At 34.5% G+C, this 18748-nt stretch overlaps 1 long non-coding RNA gene across 1 annotated transcript; it reads left to right on the plus strand.

The window, feature by feature from the left end:
- Positions 1–9358: 9358 nt before the first annotated feature.
- Positions 9359–10279, plus strand: LOC137254592 (uncharacterized). The gene is made up of 3 exons (XR_010954038.1): positions 9359–9529; positions 9587–9743; positions 9806–10279. It is a non-coding gene; the product is annotated as an uncharacterized lncRNA (long non-coding RNA).
- Positions 10280–18748: the final 8469 nt, after the last annotated feature.

Raw genomic sequence — 18748 nt, forward strand, 5'->3', positions numbered from 1 at the left:
ACAGGTAATCCGACCATTATAACAGAGTCGAACTTTGCGTATCACATGGTTTCCCAGCAAATTACTAAGTTACAGTAAAAAAAAACAATTTCGCCTGTATTTCAAAAGATAAAAAAATTTAACTTCCCAAACCCTCTCAACATAAGCTCCATATTTAGGGGCGGACTTTTAAAACTTTTACACCGGTACGGTGTAACATTCCCTCTAGGAATAAATTGTTTTCAAAGTATGTTACATGGATTAAACTTCACTGAATTCTCTATTCAATGACGCGTATGAGTATATATTATAATCCCGACTTACAAAATTTTGACAAGATCAAATCCCGACAGCTCAATACCACCATTCATAATCCCAGCTTTACCAAACCCATAACTTTCATAATCCCGACACAATGAAACTCCGACATTAAATCCTGACAAGATCTAAATTGGGAAACCACACTTGATGTGAAAATAAATGTGTCTGGATTATGTGTTGTTGGGATTTTACCCAGTAGAGTTATTTTGTTGTAGGGATTTTGTTATGCCTTTGTGTCTTGTCATATGTATGTACAGTTACTCACAAAAGTATTTTGCTTGAGAAGAGAATAGACTTCACAATTGAATTCTTGTATATTATTTTATAAATTCTCAAATATAAACCTTATTGCTACATATGTACATCGTGTTGTGACGAATATTAGCATCACTAAGCTGATACTAAGCAGCCACTCGTATGGACGGAGGCCGTTCGAACTCGAAAAGTAAAATCTCAATCATATCCATGGTTCAATAGTAATGTTCTGGTTGCTATTAAAGCTCGTAATAAAGCGTATGGGAACTGGAAGAGAAAAGGGAGTAAGGTGGACTGGGCTTTATAAAAATGCGAGGAATCATGCCACTAAAATAATTAAAATAGAAAATCTCAAGTTCTTTTCAGCGCGGCTGAACCCAGATCTCCCCGCTAACGTTTTATGGAAAAATCTAAAAAACCTACGTGTGTGTGGTAAGGCTCCCACTGAATGTACCCTTAGCCCAGATGTGCTTAACACTGCCTTCGTAAATTGTGTGCGTACCTCAAACCCTGTGAATGTTTCGTCTTGCGTATCCGCTCGTTATCCATCTCTCATTTTTAAGTTTTGTACGGTGTCGGAACCTGAAGTCATAAGGTGCATATATAAAATTGGAATTGTGATTAAATTCGTCAAAATAATTTTGTAATAAGCACCATAACTTACATATCAAATATGCCATTATGAGCTCATGCTTTCTTGAACTGTGGAAAGTAGCTAAGGTTCGACCCTGCCCCAAAAATAATAAAACAAGCTCTTCGGGAGATTTTAGGCCCATAAGTATTTTACCAGTGCTATCTAAAGTGTTTGAAAGCCTATTAGCTGAACAGATCAGCTCGCATGTTACCGGACACAACTTACTTTCGCCAAACCAGTCAGGTTTTAGAGCTAAACACAGCTGTTCAACAGCTTTGATAAAAATACTTGATGACATACGCGTATCATTTGATAAAGGCCACTTAACCCTTCTGTGTCTGCTTAAATTTTCGAAAGCATTTGACTCAGTCGATCACACACTACTATGTCATAAGCTACAGTATATTTTGGTTTTGGCAGTAACGCTCGGAGGTTGATGGAAAGTTATTTGTCTGACAGGTTTGTCAGTAATGGATCAGACGTATCGGAGCCAAAGAAAGTGGTGACTGGCGTTCCGCAAGGGTCCATGCTTGGTCCATTGCTTTTCAGTCTTTTCCTGAATGATGTATTTTATGTCTGCGAGTTTGTAAGTATGCATGCATATGCTGATGATATTCAGCTTTATTTATCTGATGGTTTTAGCAATATGCATGATCGCTGCCTTAAATTAAATAACGATTTATCTGCTATTTTATGTTGGGCGAATAAAAATGGACTTTGTCTAAACGCAGCTAAATCATATGTTTTGCCCATTGCCAGAAAAAGTATCGCAAATCTTACAATACGTGACCTAAGTATTGGGACGGCTACGGTGAAGACCGTTAGTAAAGTTAGAAACCTTGGTGTTATAATAGCCGTGTTATACGCGTATACGTTTCGTTTGCGCGTGAAAAAAAAACGCCTATCCTCGCTTAGATAATGCTTAGGAGACCCATCTAGCGGCAGTGGTTAAATAACAACAGCTAGAACACAGGGTGTACCGAAAAGCGGATACACAACCCTCTGATGGCCATAGGGTATAACATATAGCTGAATCAGTTGCGATGAATTGTGGACACACATAGAATACATAGAATTAGTGTAGAGGGTGAAACAGAGACACATATTTCAGTTACATCTGAGTATAATGCGTATAAAAAATTTAGCAGGACAAATTTTATGCGCAGCAATTTCAGAGGTGTATTTAAAGTTTGTCGCTTAGCAGTCCATATAAAGTTTAAGCGTAAACGTATATAGAAGAATAAAAAAACACAGCTAATGAATACTAGTCTTACTGAGACTGATCATATCAACTCCGTGGTAGGAAAGGTGTATGGCAATCTGCGCAGTTTGCGCCTTTTACGCCATTACATATCAAAAGAAAGCTTGCCATCCAACTCGTTATACCCGTTATTACATACTCGGAGCTGATCTACAATAAGCTCGACTCAAGATCTACCCATAAAATGGAGGTTGCCTTTAATTATGTCACTCGGTATGTCTATGGCTTACATAAGTTTGAACATATATCCGCTTGGAGATCTAGACTTCTGGGCTGTAACCTGTCTGATTATCAGAAGGCAAGGAGTTGCATTTTTCTGTTTCGCCTGATCCTAACAAAAACACCGGCATACTTGTATAATAAAATCGTATTTAATAGGTCTCTCCGCTCATGCACTCTATCCGTACCTACTTTTAATTATGCACCTTCGACTAGGCTGTTTTTTGTCAACACCACGCGTCTCTGGAATTCAATCCCTGCTTCTGTGAGAAACTCTCTAGACCAAAACAACTGTAGACGTATTTTTTACAGCTACTTTTCTAATCCTGAAACTTAAATTGGCTATTTAAAATAATTTCAAACTACTTATCTATACTTCTTCTTATACTCGTTTTTTTTTTAATATTTTTTTATCTGTTCATTTCTCTAACTTAAATTAACGTTTGGGCATATTTTGCTTCATATACAAATTTATAATTCAATTGTAATACCTGGTTGTTGTACTCTTAAAAGATTTCATTACCTTAATGTACTAATGTGATTATATAAATACAATACAATACAATACGTAAACAAATCAATCATCATTTGCACACATACATACAAGGCAACCAAGCATGAAGTTCGCGAAATTACTAGACTTAGGAGAAATGGGTGAAGGAGGAACCCGAGAGTATAAAAGCAGCGCAAGCTGAGGCATGACTAATCAGTTTGATTTAAACACGTTATCAGTTGCGAAGTGAAGTTTAATTGTGAAGTATATTGTACTACTCCCAGCGTAGTATAATAAAAAGCATTTTGCAATACTGAATATTGGAGTGATTTATTCAACAGTTTAGCGATTCGGACGTTAGCAGAAGGTTGCAAATAAGCGGAATTTTCCCAAAATTCGTTACAATATGTTACAACTTCAAAAGAAAAATATGTATTAATGTAAACGTAGCAAAGTAATAAAATAATTTAAAAACAATTTTGCTCCTCTTGATTTTTCCCTACAAATTGGCCGGACGGGACCTACATGTTTTATGCCGACTCCGAACGGCATCTGCAAGGCAGATGAGTTTTCACTGAGAGCTTTTCATGGCAGAAATACAATCGGAGCGCTTGCCAGACACTGCCGAGGGGCGACCCCGCTTAGAAAAATTTTCTTCTAATTGAAAAATCTTATTTCTAAAATTTTGATGTTGCTTTGCCCGGGAGTTGAACCCAGGGCATACGGTATGATAGGCGGAGCACGCTACCATCACACCACGGTGGCCGCCAACACGGAAAACAATACTTACGTTAGGTAATAATAATACTAAAAGTTAGAAAATAATTTGGTAGGTCCTAGGTACTAGTCATCACACTCCTCATCAATCTAGGGCGTTGATCAGAGAATTAAATAAAAGTAAAACCAACTTAACCTTAATAAGTTTATGCTATGCCTCACATTTTTAAAAATTTCACACGGCCCTCGCTTTTATTTAATTGTCTGATTAACGCCCTAGAGTGTGATGACTAGTACCTAGGACCTACCTAATTATTTTCTAGCTTTTAGTATTATTATTACTTAATGGAAGTATTTTTTTCAATAAAACCGTTTAACTTACATAATTATTTTTTTCTTTTTCAAGTTTTTGGTCTTTATTTAATTGCCTATTGTTTCTCATTCTATTTAGTTCATTTAGTGACTCATTATTACAAGGACTCTTTCCTGACAATTTGTTACAATCTAAGTCCTCAATACTAAATTCTACCAAAGACTTTACTCGATTCGGCGCCACGTATGCTTGTTCCACCTCGAACAACAAAGTATTTTGGTGTCACTTCTACCGGACTGTATGTAATATGTGTTCCAAATATGAGCCTATTCGGAGCACAAATATGATTTTTTCAAATATTTCGATCCATGTGCCACCTATCAGAGATTTTTTATTATTGCATTGTCATCGGATTCTGAACTATATTCCAAGTTTCTAGCTTGTGGCTTATCGGAGAGTTACTTAAATTTTAATTGCAAAATTCGTTCATAGGGGCCGGCCGCTACACAGAGTCAAGCTAAATAAAACCGTTTAAAAAACAGAATTCATTGCTCACAAAAGTATTTTGCTTTTGACTAGACGGTATACTATACTAATTTCTATTGATTCAATATTTTTTATGGTAACTATTATTTTTGCTGCTTCTCCAACTGCTTCCAAGCGTCTTGGTATGAATTCTACTTTTGACAAAATTCAATAGGTATTTTTTCCCATTCTTCGAGCATAATAGCTTTTAAACCGTTTTTGATGAAATCGCCCTCTGTCTACGATAGAGGATCAAAGATTTTCTATGGGGTTGATGTCGCGACTTTCGGGAGGTGTTGGCAAATACCTTGTGTTGAAATGTATCCACATTTCGATATCGTGAGCTGTATGCTTCGGATCGTTGTCGTGTTGAAATAAGAACTTTTTAGATGACATACCCATTTTTTCTGCACTTTGATGTAAATTATTTTTAAGAATGGCTAAATGAAAATGTTTATCCATCGTCCCACCTATAAACACAAATTTGCAAGCTCCCTGAGCCGACACAACCCAACACCATGACTGAACCTCCGCCGTGCTTAACAGTAGGTATAACATTTTTGATTTGAAGCCCTTCATTTGGCTACCGCCATACCTTATGACGTCCGTCCGGACCAAAAATGCTGTATTTGCTTTCATCACTAAATATGAAGGTTTTCCAAAACTCCAAACTTTAGGTTTTATAGGTGTTGGCGAATGGAAGCCGTTTTTCTTTATTTACTTATGAAATAAGAAGTTTTTTCCTTGCGGCACGACCATGAGTAGATATTTGAATTGAAAGGGTTGTTTTTATTCTGTTATTACTTTTTGGGGCTGATAAATGTGGGTTTCCGCGATTTTCTGTCAATATTTCGCGTTCTCTCACAATCAGCAACTTTGGTCGAACAAACCGGCTAAATTTTCCAAATTACCGCGTTATTTACACCGTTTTATAACATTTTCAATCGTTTTACGGCATCGTTCGAACATATTGCAAATGTATTTCGTATATTTGCCTTCATACTTGTGAAAACTTCAGCGAAAATAGAAAAATTTATTTAACTGCGTCCAGTAACGGGTTCAAGGACAATAAGCAAAATACTTTTGTGAGCACAAATTTTCATTGCTACGTACGTATTTTGTTGTATGTACCTAACGGTACTATTTTTGTGACTGCTATGGAGCCCATTCCCTAAGACGATTTTAAATAATGCGTGTATGCATTAAAATTATTGTTTGGATACGAAATCTGAAATTTTTACATACGAGTAGTTATGCAAAATACTTTTGAGTAGCTGTATGTAGATATCTAACAGACTTTTTTTTGAAAACGCATAAATCAGTGCGTTGAAATAATATTTAGAGAAATATTTTGAGATCGACTCCACAAAAATGCAATAATCCGAATGAGTGATCAAAAATGTTTATCAACAATTTTTACCAATTGATTCCTAATCATATAACCTACACACGTACATTACGACCAATGCGCAAAGCCGTATCGTACAATTTCAACCGAAGACTTCAAATAGCACGAGACCATTTCAAAGTCTGCCAGTGAACTTTCTGGTACTTTTTTATGATATTTTACACGCAGATAACTCCGCTAGAATTACAGGCCGACAGCATCTCAGACCCAGAAACCAGACTATATATTTCCGAAGGTTTATGATGCGCTGAATCCAAATCTGGCCTCAGAATGGCTCTACCAGCTCTGGTTTTCGAGATATACGAACCTAAAAGTGCAAAAACACCGTTTTTGCCCATATTTGAGGTTATGTAGCCTTGAGATGTTTTCCTACACCAAATTAAGTCTTTAAATACAAGTCTTCTTCTTCCAACTGGCGTTGAGTTTGCTCAAATATCATTTTTTTCGCTCAGATATCGCATTTTGAAATTTTCATGTTTATAAACAATTAAGATCAGATAGAGCAATTCTGAGGCCAGATTTGGATTCAGCGCATCATAAAACCTTCGGAAATATATAGTCTGGTTTCTGGGTCTGAATGTTGGTTAAATTTTGTCAGCCTGTGTTATCTGTACGCTTATATGCATAAAGAATAATAGCTGTGTTTTTTTCCACATCTATATACGTCTACGCTTAAACTTTATATGTACTGCTAAGCGACAAACTTTAAATACACCTCTGACTTGGGTACACCCTGTGCTGTAGCTAGTTGTTTAACCACTGCCGCTAGATGGGTCTCCTAAGCATTATCTAAGCGAGGATAGGTTTTTTTTCACGCGCAAACGAAACGTATCGCGTGTAAAAAAACACGGCTAATATTAGCTTAGCTTTGTATACTTAAGTACTATTTTCAATGCTTCAGGTATCTGCTCTATATAAAATAACTTGAGTATATTTTATGCTGCATTTTTTCGTAAGTTTTACTTGTTTCCGTTTCATAAAGACGACATATGTATATATGTACATATCTTCATACTAGATCACCTAATCGAGTATTCATGTAAGTATATATATGTATGTTTTTATGTACATGTATGGCATAATTTTTGCCATGACTTCGTCACGAACTACGTTTTAACGGAGCTCAAATATGCGGATGGTGTACATTGCTTTTTTTAGCTGGAGACATTGGTGCTTTATCGGTAACCGTATCGGTAACCTTATAACAGCTGATTCGGCCAACCTTATGAGAATCAATGCAATCGATTATTGGTGCCGCTAAGGTCGTAACCGTATCGTAGCCAACCAATTGGGTTTTGGTTTACCGTTGTAACGATAAACAGCTGATTACGTTAGGGATACGGATACAGCCATAGCGGAACGATACAAGGTGGCAGCATGGTGACATATGTACCTACAAACATAAATAAAAATTTCATGTACTTTGTTTTTGTAAATTCGATGGACAAATGTCAAAATCGTACTGCACCGTATTTTGATGTATCAAATCAAATGAAAAAAGCTTAAAATCAGCTGTCCCATGCTGCCACCTTGTATCGTTGCGCCATGGATACAGCGATACGACATACGGCACCAATGACTCCGGCTTTAAACGGTCCTAAGCTTCATAACAATTTTTACCGACTACTTCCCAGCAAAAATCTAGTGACCAAAGATGGCGACCAACAACAAAATATCCCACATTGTTCCACAATTGTTAGTATGGCAGAATGAGATGGCCTAATTGAAATGCCCGATACATATATGCTTGCCTTTTCTTACATGCTATGTACCCTCAAATACGTCACAAAAATTTTCTGCGAATCAGCCATTCCGTTTACCATAGTTGCACGCAACATCAATTGATAATCTTCCAAAAATTATATGCATAAATTGTACAGATAATTTGCAAGCAGCATATAATTTCAAACAAGTAAATTGTACAGATAATTTGCAGGCAGCATATAATTTCAAACAAGTAGCTCGTCGTTCAGATGAAGAATTTAAGAAATTGTCGGCTACGCAGAAAGTGGAGACAAAATTAACAGCTTTGTAATGTCATCGATAAAATATATACATACATAAATGTGAATGTTGCTAAAATTACAAAGTTCAAAGTAACTTAAACACAAAGTTAAATAAAAATAATAACCCTACAGTGAGGACCTCCTCATATATTTTCAAACAAATTACTATAAATGCTACTCGTAATTGTATTTCTTTTTTTTCATGGAGAACATATGATCAGAAAGAATGGCGAGCCAGGACATATTTGAAGAAGACATAGATATGTATACCTCTACTTCGAATAGGAAAAGCAACGCCTTTTTAAATATTTCCAGCTCTACTACCAACCAAACATTCAAGGGTATGGTAGATGTACTTCCCTCCGCTCCCAATGCAACGGACCCCTATTTCGTGGATGTAGCACAACACAGCGAACCGTTTCCATCTCAATTGTATGCAAATAACGCCAATTTGCATAGTTCGTCTGGCTCTACAGCCAACCAACTAAGAATTAAAAAGGTAAAGCTGGTGAAGGGCAAAGTAAATGCCAATTTGGTCGATGAATTTGCTTCGAATTATATTGCAACAAACCCCCATGTCGTGGATGTAGCACAACGCAGCGAACCGTTTCCATCTAAATTATATGCAAAGAACGCCAATCTCCGTCATCCGTGTAGCGCCACAACCAGCGAACCATATACGCCAAAATTCCGAAAGTTTTACTTGTCAAAGGGCTTCAATGCAACAAATGCGCATTTGGTCGATGTAGCACTACACAGCGAACCGTTTCCATCTAGCTCAAAAGCTATAAACAACAATTTCAATAATTCGTCCAGCTCTAGTACCAACCAAAAACACAACAAATTGATTGATTTACTTCCCTCCAATTCCGATTCAGCAAACGCCGATTTCATCGATGTAGCACAACACAGCGCGTCCTTTCACTCTTCCTTAAATACAACGAGTACCGTTTTGAATAATGCGGCTACTTCCTTAACCAACGAAGGGACATTCCCTACAACAAACGAAAATATAATGGCAATACTACAAACAATATTACAGAAGCATATCGACCTGGAATTTAGATTGACTAAGATTGAAGAAAAGGTTCGTAGTGAAATATTGAACTGTTATTTGTGAAACCCTAGCAATTGTAGCCGCAATACCTTGATTCTCTTTAATTATTATTTATGCTATCATTTCTGCTTCCAGAATTGGCAGAAGTCATGGCTATCTATAAGGTCATGCGTGACTCAAAAGTTCTGATTAAGAAAACGCACAAAATAGTATGCCGTATCAGCGGAGAAACGGAAAATGGTACTCACACCGAGCTCTCTATCGTTATGCCACTAACATCGCTGGATTCAGTTTATGACATTGAGAAAAAGTTGGACTCAGATGATTATCAAGAATCAATGGTATTTTTGAATATTTTTAATTGTGTTTCATAACTTAAATTGGTGGTTTTCATTTAGAAATCATATATCTTTATGCTGCAAGGTGCATCATTAGACATTATTGGAGTAATGAAAAAACTTTTCTCTGACAACGTTCTTTTCAATTTTAACTGGGACGGAGTACAGGGCAAACGATCTTTATCTAAACTGAAACTCGTGAACAGCGTACTTTTTGGTAGTGTAATTTAAATAGTTTTAAAATGTTATTACTAACATTGTCCATTCCTATTAATTTAGACGTTTTCAAACTGCAAGGCAGGATCGACTTCGAAGACAGCATGAGACGGTGTTTAACGCTGAGCCACAATCGGCATAAACAAAGGCGGTATCTGACCCATAAATCCAGCTCTGAAACAGCATAAACCTACCTACAACAAACGAACAAGACACACTGAAATAATCTTGATTAAAAATTATATAAGAACCTAATAATTCTTTTTTTCCTACGTTCCTATTCTAAGCTTTTTATGCTCTTATTAAAATAATATTCAACAATCGCACAAAGTTTGCGAAGATTCTTAAAGCAATTTAAATGCAATGTATAACAAAAAAGTATTTTGACTATAAATATTTGTGATGAACTTAACTGAAATAATTCTAAGTTTTTTCCTACGTTACTAAGCTTTTTATGCTCTAATTAAAATAATATTCAACAATCGCACAAAGTTTGCAAAGAATTTTAAAGCAATTTAATTGCAACGAATTTGTCAATAATTTTAACCAAAAATTTATAAACTAGATGTATAAGAAAAAAGTATTTTGAATATAAATATTTGTGATGAACTTAACTGAAATAATTCTAAGTTTTTTCCTACGTTACTCAGCTTTTTATGCTCTAATTAAAATAATATTCAACAATCGCACAAAGTTTGCAAAGAATTTTAAAGCAATTTAATTGCAACGAATTTGTCAATAATTTTTAACCAAAAATTTATAAACTAGATGTATAAGAAAAAAGTATTTTGAATATAAATATTTGTGATGAACTTAACTGAAATAATTCTAAGTTTTCTCCTACGTTACTAAGCTTTTTATGCTCTAATTAAAATAATATTCAACAATCGCACAAAGTTTGCAAAGAATTTTAAAGCAATTTAATTGCAACGAATTTGTCAATAATTTTTAACCAAAAATTTATAAACTAGATGTATAAGAAAAAAGTATTTTGAATATAAATATTTGTGATGAACTTAACTGAAATAATTCTAAGTTTTTTCCTACGTTACTAAGCTTTTTATGCTCTAATTAAAATAATATTCAACAATCGCACAAAGTTTGCAAAGAATTTTAAAGCAATTTAATTGCAACGAATTTGTCAATAATTTTTAACCAAAAATTTATAAACTAGATGTATAAGAAAAAAGTATTTTGAATATAAATATTTGTGATGAACTTAACTGAAATAATTATAAGTTTTTTCCTACGTTACTAAGCTTTTTATGCTCTAATTAAAATAATACTCGAATTTCAGAACCTGCCTGAATATTCAACAATCGCACAAAGTTTGCAAAGATTTTTAAAGCAATCTAATTGCAACGAATTTGTCAATAATTTTTAACCAAAATTTATAAAATAGATGTATAACAAAAAAATATTTTGAATATAAATAATTGCTGATGAATTTAACTGACAGTACCAATACCATCAACTAAATAGTCCTTATAAATATTGTAATCACATAATTCAAAACAAAAAATTACTATGAGTACCTACGTTTATTATTGCAAAATCACGAAGAAAGAAAATTGCATGAAGTACATTCAATCTAAAATTATGCCACAGAATGCATATATCGCATTTTAAACTAAAAAATATGAAAACTTAAAAAAATTTCAGATCGGTATTTAAGTGTAAATCGATCCATGAAAGCATCGTGAAATAACTTTTTTTTTGGTAGTTAACGTTATCGTTTAGCCTGGTTTTGTTACCAATTTTGTTATTTTCGTGGTATAAATCAACATTCAACACAAATCTTCTCTGATTATGAGTTGAAATACTTTTTGGTTTAGGTTGTGATATGTAAAATTACATATTTTTGTACACAGGAAAAAATTTATATTTGTGTATTAATTGAATTATTAAAAAGATATTGTTATATTAATGATATAGAGAAGCGCCAATACGAATGTAAGTGGTTTCAAACCACTGGTAGGCAATTCACCAATTTAACTGTCAATAAAATGTTAAATTGTTCATTTTATGTAAAAAAAATTTGAAAGTTGCAATTGAAGTTCTGAAAGCTCGGAAATTTCAATTGAAGTTCAAATAATTACAATTGAAGTTCACAATTTTCAATAGAAGTTCAGTAAATTATAATTGAAGCTCAGGAATTTCAACTGAAGTTCAGAAAATAACAATTTAAGTTCAATTATAATTTTCTGAACTACAAACAGAAATTCTGAACTTCAATTTTAATTTTCTGAACTACAAATTGAAATTCTGAGCTTGAATTTAATTTTCTGAACTTGAATTGAAATTTTTGAACTTCAATTGTAACTTTCGAACCTCAATTGCAGCTTTCTGAACTAAAATAAAAAAGTTATAGCATTAAAATTGGCGAATTACAAGTCAACTTACCCAAATTGTGAATTGCCTACTCACGATTTGATGGTTTACTGCAACAAATAGTTCTGTTAGTTCTTTTCTTTTGTTTTCTATATCATTAATTAATTTATTTAAGTTTCCCTTAACTTTGTATGCATACAATCGCATACAATCGCATACAATAAAATTTGTATTTATGGGTCACCAACAAGACTGAAAAACTATTCCTTAAGACTTATAGTTAATAATTTACAACTATTATAAATAATGTAATATATTGTAAAAATGTTTAATAAAAGAAATGTTAATAGATTTGAATTAAAGAAATATTTTATTTATATAGCAGTATAATCCAAGTAAAAAAACGGTCATAACACTAGTCAAATGACGGTCATATTAACGTAAAAATACTCGTAAAGTTACAGGTATATAACTCAAAAAATGATTGCCAGAACGTGAATGTAAGAACAGTACAGCACTATAGTTTGTTTACATTTCGATAACCTAAAACCGTATATGTGTGAGCAGTATGGACAATCACATAAATAGGTACGACGAAATGGACTGGTCACGAAAGTTACCGCTGCCCTGTACAAATGCTACTTAACGATTTACGTGTTCCATCGACACAGCTGTTAGTCATTTTCCTAGTCAATTTACGGGCACATTTTTGCTGGGTTGTTGCCGAAGACGCCATTACTATTTCGTGCCACCGTTAGCCGACTCTTTCGACAAGCACAATATTTCATCATATGCATGCATGATAAAAAAAACTGGTATTAAAACAGTTTTCCAAATAAACAGGTATGTATATTAAACACATGTATTTTATAAAAAAAAGACGATTTCTAAACTATATTAAATATTTTTCTTTTAATTTGGTAAATATTTCCGCACAACTGCTAGATAGTCACAAACATTTTCCATATACCTAAAGTTAACTGTATGAAGAGTTTCGTTGTATTTTGTGTATGCTTACTACATAGAGAATTTACTTACTTGTTAAATCTACAAAAGTAACTTACATCTTTATATTTCACTTTTATTAATCACTTTCACTTTTGTAATAACACATTTTAATAAAACACAATATAAATCACAATTTCTATTTAAAACGAACTAATAAAACTGCACTCAAATCAACTTTTCACTTCGGCGAATCACTTTGAACAATTTGAACTGTTTTCCGTTCCATAACGAGTGTTCTGTTCCGGTAAAGTGCTGCCAAGTAAATGCAAAGGAAATGCTATTTGATACATTGGGTGATTTCATTTCGTCACAAATCAGAAGATTGTGCATTCACGAGTTCAAAATAGCTCCGTTCTGCGCATCTGCGTCACACTTGACTGCTTGAGCGAATGAAAGAAAAAAAAAACAAGAGCTAAAGAAAAATTACGTAAAAATTGCCCATAAAAAACAGCAGATCTTTTGTTTACATGCGCAATGCGCAATCTGGTGTGAGTGATTTGTGCATTTTCATTTGCCGTCTTTCAATGAGTTTTACAGCTCCGGCTCACGGGAATGCTTTGGATCATTGAGAGACTTGAGAAGCAGATGTCGTGAAATTTTCGCACACGTGAAATGTTATAGGCAGATGTCGCCGCTGTTTTTCATTTAACTCATACGGCGAAAGGCTAAGCGACATCTATTTTTGAAAAAGTAGGTTTATTAAAGGCAGCGTTGCCAAACTAAAAATAAGTAATTAACAAATTATCTGGCTCACAAATTGAACCAGACTTCTATGTGGATTTATCTGGCTCAAATCGTTGTTGTTGCATTTACATGCAAAATTATTTATCTGGCTCAGGATTTTGCCACCGGATGATAGCTATTGATACATTGCAAATATGTTTCGACGTTTGTGGCGTTCCAATGACGCATGTACCAGATATGGATAGAAATTTTACATGCAAATGGAACAACAACGTTGTGATCTTTATATTTGGATCGTTTATTTTCAAAACCGGCCATCTCCAAAATTTTAATTTTTTAACCCAGGTATCACATCCAATTCTAAAACATCACCTGTATTTCACATTAAAACAATTACTTAACAAAACTTGCCATATTCAAGTCAAATTACTTGAAATTACTCTATTTAAATTGCCCTTAGTTTCAAAGTCGGCCATCTCCAATGGTGCCTTCCGTTCAAAGCCGGCCATCTCCAACCGACCAATGCAATTTTGTTATTCCCGCATACTCTGCATGTCACGAGCAGCGTTGCCATAAGTGAAGATTTATCTTCAAAATGAATATTTTTATCTAAAAATCTAAAAAGACGGCAAATTTATCTTCAAAACGAAGATTTTTTAGAATTTTTTTTGTAAGAAATCTTCAAATGAATCAATTGATTAGACGATTTTTTAATCGGTAATAATTATTTTAACTTCTTTTCAGAAAAAAAGTAAAAAAAAAAAAATTATTTTGTTTTTCCCCATTTCTTTTTAATTACATTTTCAATTAAATAAAAAAATAATCATGTCTGGCAGCGTTATTTATATTTAAATCTTCACAGAACGAATAATCTGTGTTTTGAATTTTTGTTTGAATTCTTTTTCGTATTTTATTTTGTTTCTAATGTAACAATGTAATGAAAGATTTATTTTTTGCTAAGTTTTGAAATAAAATTTAAAAGTGTATACGTTTTCCTTGAATTATTAGTTAATATATAAAAGTATGTTTGGCTTATTACTTTTACCATAATAGGCCAAGGACATCGGCAGGTAATTTCAAATCCAGCCATATCCATATAGGTTAGCATCAAATCCAGGCTAACTCCATAGCTTGGTTTCAAAACCCGCCATCCCTAAGTTATTTTCATAATTTTTAGGTGTAATATACGGAACCAATTGTTTTGTATAGTAACATGTATTTATATTATCATCACCAACATAAAAATAATAAACACAAATCGATTTAGCCATTGGTTTCTTGAGAGCAGTTTTTTGCATTTTTCTCAAAAACGACTTGAATGGAGATGGCCGGTTTTGAAAATAGACAATTCATTTATCTGGTTCAATTTCTGATCCGTATAGCAGTTCTGTTAGTTTCGTTTTCTGTAGTAGATTTTTTTGACAGCTACCACTTTTGAGTTGGTGGCAGTCATGTTGGTTGGCTCATGTCTACAGCAACAACATACATTTGTTCAGATTGTTAAAATCAGCGTGTTGGTGTTAAACGAATGTAATGGAATGAAAACGCAAAACTTAGCAGATTTTGTGTGTGTAGTAAGATGTTGTCAATATGTTGGTTTCATTTTGAGTTTGCCATCTCCTTCTGACAATCCCTACTCCAGTGAAATGAATAAAAATCAGCTGATGAAATTAGCCAACCATTTATTTGAGCCATGGTAGCACTGAAATAAATATGTGTACATATGTGTATACATAAAAGATTTCGCCATATTTAAAAGCAAAAACACGGAAAGAGTAAACAACTTGAAGAAAATGTAAGGAAAATAAATAGTTTGTTTACGTGCGAAACTATTTAAATGTTAATCAGTATCTTCAATTTTTGTGTACATTTCTTCTTTTTATTTTCAACAAAACAGATGCTTTATATTAGTGCTGTCAGCTCTGATAAAGTTGATCCAGATCGTTCCAATGAGATTTGACGTGAGCCAGAGCTCGATAACTCAATGGAACGTCCTACTTGTGTTGAGTGATTGAAGTTTTGTTTTATGAGATAACTGCCAAATGAAATAAAAATTCTTATTGGGGGAAAATGGACTTCTTAAATTATTGTTCACACATCACTATAATAATATTAAAAAAAAAATAAATTATATACATGAACAGCACTTCGTAGTGTCGAAGAATTGCCGAATAAGGAAGTTGAGCAGTTGTACCGAAAAACAATTCTGCTCAGTGGTTGACATGAAATTCTAACAGCTCAACGGTGTTTTCGGCAAATTATCAATCAACGACTAATAGGAATTAATTTGCTGAAAGCGCTAATTTATTGGTACCACCAAACACCGTTAAGGGCATCCAAGAAGTTTTTAACACCCACATTTTGACGAAATAAACGAAATACAGCTTTACATTAACCTCTTAGTAGCGTCTAAAACGTCATGCTTCTTTCAGCGCAAAACATATACTTAGTCACCGTTTACAAACAAAAAGTTGTGTTGTTCAAATCATTAATTTATTGAAATTCATTGTGAAATATTAATTAAAACTGTGTTCAAAATCAACAAAAAATTATTGAATAAAAGAAATTTAGAAGAACCAGAATTTGGCAACAGAAGAAAGACAACACAAAGCAAGTCGCCGAGCACAAGAAACTCGGTGCCCGTCCGCTTTCCTGGTTATCCCCTCTTCTTCAAGTAACGAGTTTCAACAACAAAAATATTTGTATGGAAACAGCAACTTACAGCACGAGTTTAAACTCCAATAAAAGTTTATTCGAGTTAATCACTGCAGTCTTATCTTGTTATGATGGATTTTTATAAATACTTTGGTTGCCTCGCCTCGCTTTCAGGCTTTGGCAAATACAAATAGAGCGTCCCATTGAGTTATCAAGCTCTGGCTCAAGATCAAATCTTATTGGAACGATGTGTATTGGAATTCACTAACTTATAACGATGCGATTTGTCGAGATTTTAATAAACGACTTTGTCCATTGCCTTATCGATTGTACTATTCACTAACTTAGCTTTAACGACTCGAAATAGTTGACATTTAAATTTCGTTTTAATAGTAGAAAGGTGGCAGCACGGCTTAACGAAACCTAAAAAAGGCGAAAAGCACAAAAGGAATGCCAAAAATAAATAAATTCCCATACTAACTGCTTTTAATTGTGCAAGTTCTTACATATTTTAATAAAAGGTAAATAAATGCGGTATTAATTTCATATTTCTCGACATAACCAACTTCATACATTAAAATAAAATGGTGCCAACAAGTAATAGTAATAATGCCATTTGATTTATAAATAGAGCAGATTTTCGTGTTTGAAAGTATTTAAATAAACTTCCAATTTTCTTTTTTAACTAAAATTGGCAGATATATAAATTTCGTGATTTTTAACGCAGCCAATTTACTTGCCGTTTATTTAACAACATGAGCTGTATTTCGTTGCTAACTAGTATAATTAAAACACTAGCTAGCTTACCGAATTGCATGGAAAGCAGCAATAAAAAGTAATCGAGTTGAGTTGGCTAAGCACTTTCAGTTGAAACCGCTTAGGTAATTGTCGAACTGATTGATGTTGTTGTTGTTGTAGCAATGCTCGCCCCACCTAATAGCCGCGACCGATCACAAATTGACATCAATATCCTCTAACGGGAGTCCAAGGAAACTCGCCGTTCCAACAGGGGTGGACCATAAGGAAATTACAATTAAAGAGATGGTTGGTGTCATGTGGGGACACATTGCAAGCGGGGCATACATTTTGTATGTCGGGGTTGATTCTGGATAGGTAAGAGTTTAACCTGTTACAGTATCCAGAACGAAGTTGAGCAAGAGTGACACGCGTTTCCCTGGGGAGTATGCGTTCCTCTTCCGCGAGTTTTGGATACTTTTCTTTAAGTACAGGATTCACCGGGCAATTCCCGGCATAAAGGTCCGACGCCTGTTTATGGGGTTCACCAAGGACCTGCTTGTGTGTTTTCGCTTCATACGGCTGGGTTCTCAGGTGCCGTATTTCCTCAAAATGCTTACGGAGGCGACTCCTTAAGCCCCTAGGCGGTGCTGGTTCATCAATCATATGTCTGTTGGGATGCCCAGGTTTCTGGGTATTCAACAGGAACTGTTTGGTCAGCATCTCATTTCTCTCCCTGATGGGGAGTATTCTCGCCTCATTATGCAGATGGTGTTCTGGGGACATAAGAAGACAGCCCGTGGCGATTCTGAGAGCAGTATTTTGGCAGGCCTGTAGTTTCTTCCAGTGGGTAATTTTTAGGCTTGGCAACCATATGAGTGACGCGTAGCACGTAATCGGCTGGCTAATTGCTTTGTATGTAGTCATGAGCGTTTCTTTATCTTTTCCCCAGGTAGTGCCAGCGAGGGATATGAGGATTTTTTTTACGGCTCTGAATTCTCGGAACTATTGCGGCTGCGTGCTCACCAAAATGTAGATCCTGATCAAACGTCACACCCAAGATTTTGGGGTGTAGGACAGTCGGTAGCGTAGTGCCATCGACGTGGATGTTTAAAATGGTCGACCTGATTAATAGTGTTGTATAGTGTTGCATATTCAAAAATAGGGCACTATTGTGAACGAGCGAATGAAATGAACATACGAATGTGCAGATAAACAAAAATAACAAAATAACAGCGTGGCGGCAGGGTGACATACATACAAACAAACACACGCATTTCATGTATTTTGTTTTTGTAATTCTCGGGTTGAGTGTCAAAAACATACTGCGCTAGAAGTAGAAATGTCATAGCAGCGAAAAAAAGTAACAATTAGCTGATAAACCTCCACCATCTGTATGGTTTTGGCATAATGAAACTGTTTAGCTAGTTGAAGTGTTTTCTTCAAGCTCGCTTGAAAAAAAATACACCTACAGTTGATTGTCGATAAACATATATCGATACAAAATAGTTACGGAATAATCAAATCATTATAGTTTTCGATTCGCAAACAAAGCGATGGTAAATGTGGTTAAAAAAGTTAGTGAATTCCACT

This window comes from Eurosta solidaginis, chromosome 5 (genome assembly GCF_040869045.1).
Source record: "Eurosta solidaginis isolate ZX-2024a chromosome 5, ASM4086904v1, whole genome shotgun sequence".
Classification (NCBI taxonomy): Eukaryota; Metazoa; Arthropoda; class Insecta; order Diptera; family Tephritidae; genus Eurosta; species Eurosta solidaginis.